The sequence below is a fragment of the Ceratotherium simum genome, chromosome 33 (genome assembly GCF_057802395.1).
Source record: "Ceratotherium simum simum isolate JZ-2026a chromosome 33, ASM5780239v1, whole genome shotgun sequence".
Taxonomy (NCBI): Eukaryota; Metazoa; Chordata; class Mammalia; order Perissodactyla; family Rhinocerotidae; genus Ceratotherium; species Ceratotherium simum.
Genome location: NC_141932.1, coordinates 26,949,065 through 26,958,410, shown reverse-complemented (window position 1 = coordinate 26,958,410; position 9,346 = coordinate 26,949,065).

The window sequence follows — 9,346 nt, the reverse complement described above, 5'->3', positions numbered from 1 at the left end:
ACATTCGTGCAAAGAATGGAGGGAAAGGTACTGATAACTTTTCACTGGCAAACATAGAGACTTGGGCCACTGGACAGACCTGCTGTGGGAAAGCCTGAACACCAACTGGGGGTTAGAGCCTCACTTCACAGAATGACAGGGGGTGCTCAAGCTGTACTGACAGCAGGGGCCCAGAGGAAGGGTCAGCATATTAGAGAGAGTAACACCAGCTGCTGTAACAAATAACCCTCTGGATTTCAGTGACTTCGTACAGTAGTTTATTTCTTGCCACACGTGTCCTCCTTGGTTGGCAGCTGTCCTCCATCTGGTGAATCACACACCAGACTTGTTAATCGTGTGCCTCCATTAGTTCCTGGGGCTGGGAATTATGTGCTTCCACCCGGCAAATGGGAGGAGACAGAGTGGGGAAGGTTTGCCAGCTTCTTGAAAAACTTGGCCCAGAAGTGACCTACAAAGTTCTCTTCTGCCCATATTTATTGGAAAGAACTAGTACCATGGCTGCCCTTGATGCAAGGGGGCTGAGAACATATTGCCAGGCTGGGCAGCTCCCACCCACTCACAATTATGCAAAAAGAGTATGGATTATAATGACCCAACATCAACATCTGGATCACCACCTGCTCCACAGCCTCAGGGGACGCAGCAGGAAGAGGCTGTGGGATCTCCTTCCATCCCTTACACAAATCCTGCTCCAGGGAGATGTCCTCAGCCTCACCCTGACCACCCACACTGGTCCCCTGCCTTTGGGGTGGGTGACTACAAATTGGACCCCTTTGAGGGCAAAGTGAATCTGGCTTGATTTGATAAATCTTTAGGTCAGTGCAGAAAGATGATGGTGAGTGCCCAACGCTCTTTCCCTAAGAATTTATTGAGCCCTCACTGGGTGTCAGGCCCAATGCTGGGAACACGCCTGTGAAGCAGACACAGAGCAGACTTTGGAATTGTGTCTCCTCATAAGGCAGAAAGAAAACAGATAATTTCTCAACCTGAGGTTGTTGCCTTATGAACAAGATGGGGGAGAGAGGAGGGGCAAGGAAGTCACCAAGTGGGCCTGCCTCTTGGTGGTGGTGGAGGTTCAGGGAAGGGATGGGGGGGGGGGGCAACATTTGAGGAGGAGGTCAGCTGGACCAAAAGGGGATAGGGCTTTCTAGGCATGAACACAATCCCTGAGTGCAGATCCGTGTGCGAATCAGAAACCTAATGATTCCAGCTCGTAACACAAAGTGCTGCTGCTTCTAGAGCTAATCAGAAATCTGATCCCTGTGAACACAAACCTGTGATGATTCATGTGTTAATTATAAATTTATGCCGATTGTAAACTCTGTCCTAGAGCAAGGCTAAGTCACACTTGGGCAGGAACACTTGCTGATAATCACCAACTCAGAGAGATCCACGTACTCATGGCCAGCTTGAGTTGATTCATCTGCTAATTACAATCTTGGGATAATTTAATAGAGTGATCAGAGGGTGTTATATTCATAGCAAAGAAAAGCACAGACTCTGAAGCCTGACAGCCTGGATTCAAATCCCAGCTCTGCCACTGACCAGCTGAGTGACTGTGGGCAAGTTATTCCATGCTCTGGGCCTCAGCTTCATTCCTGTAAAGGGGTCTCACTGTTGGGAGGATTATACGAGATACACGCAAAGCACTGGGAGCAGTAAGTAATAGCTGTAAAATAATGATAATATGCAGGTTAACAGTTACTGCCCTGATTTCATTTAATCATCATAAATGATCCTCCAATCCTACCTCCAATTTCCTCACCACTACCCTCCTTCCTTGGTGCAGGTCTGGGGAACCTCACCCTCTGAAAGTCTTCCCGGAGCTTCCCAGAGCAATCCCCAGCTTCCCCAGTCCAGCCCCAACCCCTCCCGGCACCATTTCCAGGCTGCAGCAAAGCGGCTCCGCCGCCACGTGGGGGCAGCAATACACCGCTCAGCCACCGCGCGCGCGGTGCATTGTGGGGCGCGTGGTCTCGCGGGCGGGTTAAGCGGTGGCTCCAGCCTGGCAAGCGAACTGCATTTCCCAGGAGGCCACGCGACACCCTCTGCCTCACCTTGCTCAAGTCTGGAGGCGAAGCCCTCGCCCCCTCAGCGAGCGCGCCTCCAGAGCGGCGCCGGGGATTATGGGGTGTAGGGGCTGGGCTCCGCGCCCGAGGAGGGGTTGCTGCGCAGGCGCGGGCGGCCTGTTGAGCCCGCTGGACCGTAGCCGGCGGGGAGGGTCCGACGGTCTGGCCCAGGGGCTGCAGACGTCAGAGCTGAAGTTAAGGCAACGGGGGAGCTCCCTTACTCGAGGGAGAACGAGCCTGACACCCTGGCCGCTGTGTATGCCCTGGGGCCAGCTCAGCCCCTTCCGGCTCGCCCACATCTCCCCCTCCCCCTGTCAGCTCTCAGCCTGTTCCCGCGGTCTGGCCTTAAAGACGAAACATCCCTTTCCCTTCTTTTCTCTCTTTTCCTTCAAAGCCACTCCCCCCCAACTTTTTTAAACCTTATTATGGTAATGTTCAACTATGCACGAAAATAGAGCAGTATAATGATCCTCCAGGTACCCTTCTTCAACAATTACCCATGTATGGCCAATCTTGTTTTATTTTTCCGCCTCCCCTGCCCGCCGAATTGGTTTAAAGCAAATCCCAGACATCATATGATTTCATCCATAAATACTCCTCTATGTGTCTCTAAAATACAAAGTTCTTAAAAAAACAATTATAACACCTTTATCACCCCTGAAAGATGAATAGTTCCTCAATATTATCTAATATCCAGCCTCCCTCCAAATTCCCCCAATTGTCTTATAAAGGTCTTTTAACTGTTGGCTTGTTCATATCAGCATCTGAACAGGATCCATGCCCTGGATTTGGTTGGTACCTCTTCAAATCCTTCATTTTCTGACAGTTCCCCTCACTCTCATTCATCTCACAGTCTCATTTGGCTGGTTGCATTTCTTGGTGCCCTTTAATATGTTCTTCTGTCTCCTGTATGTCCTGCAAAGTGGAAGATCTAGAGGCTCGGTCAGATTCAGGTTCAATCTGGGGGTAAGTAGATTCATGGGTGATGAGTTCTTCCATCAGGAGGCACGCAGTAATGTCTGGATGTTTCTTGTTTGTGATGTTAATATCCAGTGTTGGGTTAGAGTGTTGTCAGCCTGATCCATCCATTATAAAACCACAGCCAAACTTCAGGGAGGAGGTGTCTCCATGCTCTCCGCCCCATCTCTCTCCCTCTGTTTTACAAAAACGATAATTTATGCTGCTAAAGCTCTTCCTTGTTGCTAGACTCAAGAGGCAATTCTCCATTCTCAACTCACTGGTCCTAAATAACAGGCCTGTCCTGTGCTGTCCAGTCTGGTAGCCACTGACCACACAAGTGCCTACTGAGGACTTAACTAGTACTAACTGAGGTGTGCTCTAAATATAAAATGCATACGGGCATTTCAAAGACTTAGTACAAAAAAAGAATGTAAGATATCTCAGGAATTTAAAAGATATTGATAATATGTTGAAACGATAGTATTTGGGATCTGTTAATAAAATATATGAGTGAAATATTTTATTGAAATTACTTTCACCTGGTTCTTTTTAAATGTAGCTACTAGGAATTTTAAAATCACATATGCGGCTCGCATTATGTTTCTATTAGAAAGTGTTGTTCTAGACGAGTGGTTTTCCAAATGTGATCTCTGGATCAGCAGCATGAGCATCAGCATCACATGACAGCTCGTTAGAAATGCAAATTCTCTGGGGCCCCCCGAGACCTACTGAACCAGATGCTCTGGGGAGGAAACCCAGCAGGCTGCATTTTAACAAGTCCTCCAGACCATTCCTGTCTGAAAACTCCCCTCCTGGTTTCTGTGACACAGTACTCTTGTCACAGAGTGACCTCACCTGCCCACTTCTCCCCCCTTCACTGTCAACACCCTGGCCTGAGCACCATCTGAGCCCACCTGGCCCATTACAGTTGCTTACAAACTGGTTCCCTGCCTCTAATCCTGTGCCCTACTTGTTGTCCTCATACCGGAGCTTGGGGGATCTTTCAAAAGCATAAAGCAGATCACATTACCTTCCTGCTTAAAACCTTCCAAGGGCTCCTCATTGTACTTTGAGTAAAATCCAGACTTCTTCTCGTGGCCCCTGCAGCCTCCCCATCCTCACATTGTCCCTCACATTGTCCCCCTTCGCTCTTTCTGCCCCAGCCATGCCGCCCTTGTCTCTGTTCCTCACACACTCCCAGCTCTTTCCTGCCTTGGGGACTCTGTGATGGCCATTCCCTCTTCTGGGAACATGGTTCTCCCAGGTCTTTGTAGGACTGGCCCTCTCTTTTCCTTCAAGTCTCAGCTCAATGCCTCCATCTGAATGCTGCCATCGTGTCACCCCAACTAAAGCCTGACTCCCCCCCCCACCCCACGCTCACACAATATCACTCACCTTTCCTTCTCTGCATGGCACATATCACACACTGTTCTTTCTTTTTTTAAAAAAAATTATTTTATTGAGGTCATATTAGCTTATAACATTGTGTTAGTTCAGGTGTACATTATTATATATCAGTTTCTGTATAGACTGCATTGTGCTCACCACCAATAGTCTAGTTTTTATCCATCACCATATATACGCGCCCCTTTACCCCCACACCCCCACTCCTTTTCCCTCTGGTAACCACTAAGCTGTTTTCTTTATCTGTGTGTTTATCTTCCACATATGAGTGAAATCATATGGTGTTTGTCTTTCTCTGTCTGGCTTATTTCGATTAGCATAACACCCTCAAGGTCCATCCATGTTGTCGCAAATGGCATGATTTTTTTTTTACAGCTGAGTAGTATTCCATTGTATATATGTACCTCATCTTCTTTATCCATTCATCCACTGATGGGCACTTGGGTTGCTTCCATGTCTTGGCTATTGTGAATAATGCTTCAATGAACATAGGGGTGCATAAATCTCTTCACATTGTTGATTTCATGTTCTTTGGCTAAATACCCAGTAGTGGGATAGCTGGATTATATGGTATTTCTATTTTTAAGTTTTTGAGAACTCTCCCAACTGTTTTCCGTAGTGGCTGCACCAGTTTGCACTCCCATCAGCAGCCACACACTGTTCTTCCTCATCTTCATTTGTTTGGCTGACTCCCCCACCATAATGTAAGCATACCAGGGCAATGACTCATCTCTCTTGCTGACCGCTCTGTCCCCGGCTTCTCAAACAGTGCCTGCACACAGTAGGTGCTCAATAAGCGTCTGTTCATTGACCTAGTGAGTGAACTGCTCCAGCTGCTCCTTCTCAGTCTCTCTTGCTGCCTCTACCTACTCTAAAGTCAGAGGGTCATTGGCACCCACAGTGTTTGAAATATCGGAACATTCGCCACGACAGTCCTGATTTCTGGCTTCTGCTGCATTGGGATATCTGACAACACAGAGCCCACTTTCCTACTTGGGCTCAGTAGGCTGGAGCTGCTCTACTGGTGAGGGCCTGACGCGGATACAGAAACCACTCCCATATTAGAACAGAGGGACATGAACACATCGGAGTGGTTATGCAGCGGATGGAGGAGGTGAGGGGCCAAACAAAGAGCCAGTGAAGCAATCTGAAATTAGCAGCAGCAGCAGCACCTGCTGCCACTCCAGGCTGGAGGAACAAGGGAGGAGGTTGTGTCACCAGAGCCCAGAGATGGGGTCACCTAGCAGAAGCTGAAAACCCAGTGGGATTGTCTGGCTGGTTGGAGCTGTGGAGGAGCCTCAGCCACAGCGAGAGAGGGGAGAATTTCCCTGGCCTCTTCCTCCCGCTCTCCAGGCTCCTGCCACTGCTTCCCATTGGCTGAACCCCGGTGAATCCAGACGAAGAAGACTGGGAACAGTGGCCTGGGATGCAGGCAGAAAGGGGAGGGCGAGGAACAGTCCAGAGCAGCACAGCTGGGGTTCCCCAGGGTTCCCACCTGGTTATCCCACAGCAGGCCCCACTCGCTGATTTACATTAGCTGTCTGGCTGCTGTAGGATCAGGGTTGAGTTTGCAACCTCGGTGTTTCGGTGATGTATTGCTGCATGACAAATTATCCCAAATTTAAGCAGCTGAACACAACCATTTTCTTTTTCCTCCAACTTGATGGGTCAGAAATTCAGGAAGGGCTCAGGCGGGCCATTCTCGCTTGGTGTCTGTCATGTGGTTGAAGTCAGACGTTGACTGGGACTGGAGTCATTTGAAAACTCGTCTGGCCTGGTGTCCACGGTGGCTCCCTCACATGGCTGGCAGTATGCTGGCTGTCAGTTGAGAGCTCAGGGGGCTGTTGACCAGAGTGACTCCCTGTGGCCACTCCAGCATGGTGACCTGACATGGCGGCTAGCTTCTCCCAGAGCACGTGTCCCAAAAGATCCAGGCATAAACTGCATGGTCGTTACTGACTTGGCCTCAGAAGGCACACAGTGTCACTTCTGCTGCTTTCTGTTGGTTAAAGCCGTCATGAACCCTTCCAGATTCAAGAAGAGGTTACATAGATCCTACCTCTCAATGTGAGGAGCAGGTGGCCACATCTTGCTGCAAAGAATGTTCTTTGAGGCGCTGATATGAGTCCTTTTCTCTCCTGACTCTAGACATTCTCCTTAGCTTGACTTCTCCATTATATTCTGGTGGCTTTGATGACCATCGATAGACATGGCTACGATTCACAGCCCTACTTGTAGCACGGACTCTCATGGACCCTGATTTGGCTCCAGCCTCATCTCTGACTTGAACTTGAACGATTCGCCAAGACTGAATCTCTAAGTGCTTTCTCACCCGTGCACCTATGTGCCTGCTCTTCCGTTTGACTGACTGTGTTCTTCTCATTTTGAAGACGCAGGTCTGGGTTACCTCCTCCACAGAAGCCTTCCCAGGCCCTCACTCTCTCTGGCTGGGAGAGGTAGCTGCCTCAGGGCCCAGTATTGGGCCAGACCCTTATGTTCACTGCATTTTGGGAGACGGGGTCTGTGTGGCCTGCCACTGCATCTGCTTCCTGCCTGGCCCTTGGAGTGGTCAACAGGAGCCATTTAATGGACTGTGGAAGTCAGTTATGCTGAGACACCCAAAGAGCTATACCTCCCTATTCACACTCTGATATAGTCCTCTCCCCTTGAACCTGCCTTGGGCATATGACTGGCTTTAACCAATAGAATGTGACTGAAGTCACCCCCAGCCAGTTCTGGTCTAAGCCTTAGGCCCGGCAGCTTTTACTTTTGGCACTCAGGAACCCTGAGATCCCTGTTAGGGACATGCATGGAAAGGCCGTGTGGAAAGGCCATGTGGAGAAACTACCTGGAGAACTGAGGAAGCCAGGTAACAGCCAGAATTGATGCCCCTAATATAGGACCCCAGTTCAGCATTCTAGCTACCCCTTGGCCATTCAAGGTGTCCCCAAGTGCCAGACACGTAAGTGAAGAAGCCCTCTTGAGTGTTCTCGCCTTAGCCGACATCATGTGGAACAGAGAAAAACCATCTCTGCCGTGTCCTATCCAAATTCTTGAAACGCAGGACAGTGAGCAAATAGTAACATGGTTGCTGTTTTAAGCCACTAGTTCTGGGGAATTTTGTTATGCAGCAATATCTACCTGATACAGGTGGAGTGCAGTGTTTCCTGTTTGTTGGTGGGCCTCACAGAAGAAGGGGCGGAATGTTATTCCCAACAGAAATACACTCCCTGCCCAGATTAGGGCTGGCATATTGTATGCGTTCAGTTATTTGCTTATTCTTTCATTCACTCATTAATTCATTCACCAGATGTTCATTGAGATCCTGCCATGTTCCAGCTGCCATGGATACACTGGTGACAAGACAGAAAATCATGGAGTTCACATAATGTAAATTGCGATTTCAGTGTAAGAGCAATCATCCTGGGTAATGTATCAGCATGGTTGGCCAAAGACAGTAAGAAAGCAAGAATGTATCATAGAATGGAAGCCAATGTCACGCAAGTTGGATTTATATGTCAGCCATTTCAGGGAAAATATCAATTTGGAGCCTCATCTTACATGATAAATGAAAATAAATTCCAGATGGACTAGAGTAAAATTGTGGGAAGAAAATAACACAATAAAAGTCTTAAGGATGAAATAAATATTTAATAACCCCTAGTAAGGAAAGACTTTCTGAGCTTCAGAGCAGGAGAACAAATTACCAAGGAAAAGATGGATGGATCTGAAGAGAGCATGACTAAAATTGAAGTTAAACAAATAGTAGAGGAATATCTACTATTCCTCTACTTCAATAAATCTGAAGTTACAAATTTTTTATTCACTCGTGCATTCACTCATTTATTCTTTTGTGTGTGTGTGTGTGTGAGGAAGATCAGCCCTGAGCTAATGATTAACATAATGTAATGATTAACATGATTGTAATGATTAACATAATGTAATGATTAACATAATGTAATGAAGATATTAATAAATTAATGTGGAATTAACATGAAGAGCCAGTCCCCAAAAGAAAGATGGGCAAATAATATGAAAAGATAACTCACAGAAGAAATACAAACAGCCAAAAAAAGATGAAAGCTAAGTTTATCCACAGTAAAATTTGAATAATTTGCCACTTGAAATACTGTGATGCATCTCTTTGCCTGTCAAATCAGCAAAGATGTTTGAAACATGGTTCCCTGTAGCCAAGGAGATGTTGGGGGAACGGGAGACCCCATTCACCATGGTTGGGATGTGAGTGGGAAAGACTCTTCCGGAGAAGGACTGGGCAGCCTGAGTCCAGAGCCTGAAAATGCATATCTGTTGATCCACCATTTACACTTCTAGGAATTTAGCCCCTGGAAATAATCCAGCAAGTGGGAAAAGATTTCACTACAAGTATTTTCACGGCACCATTTTTTTTAATAATAGCAAAATATATATATATAAAGGCCAAAAACAAATTGGAATTAATCATATATCTTACCAGCATTTGACAAAGATCTGTGGACATTAATTGGTATTTGAAGATAGAAGGGCCGCTTGATAAAAGAAATGCGGGAATGCTGGCTTGAATGAAGTTAGATGAGGAATTTTCATTAGCATGTGGGAATCTGTGATAACTGTACAAGAGGGGTCTTTCTAGGCATTTTTTCTGAATTTATTTGGTCAGGGAGCCTGTATCAGTTAGCTACTGCTGGCAACCGTCATGCTGTTCTTCTGACTCATTCTATTGGCCACATCAGGTCTCAAGACCTACCCAGACTCCACCCTTTGATGGAAGTTACTGTGAAGTCAGATGGCAAAGGGCAAGGAGACAGAGAAGGGTAAAAAATTGTAGGCATTTTTGCAGTCCACCAGAGCCCTTTTTTCACGGCGTGTGTTAGGTAAGGTAATTAACTAGCTGTTGTTAACCAACGAACCCCCAA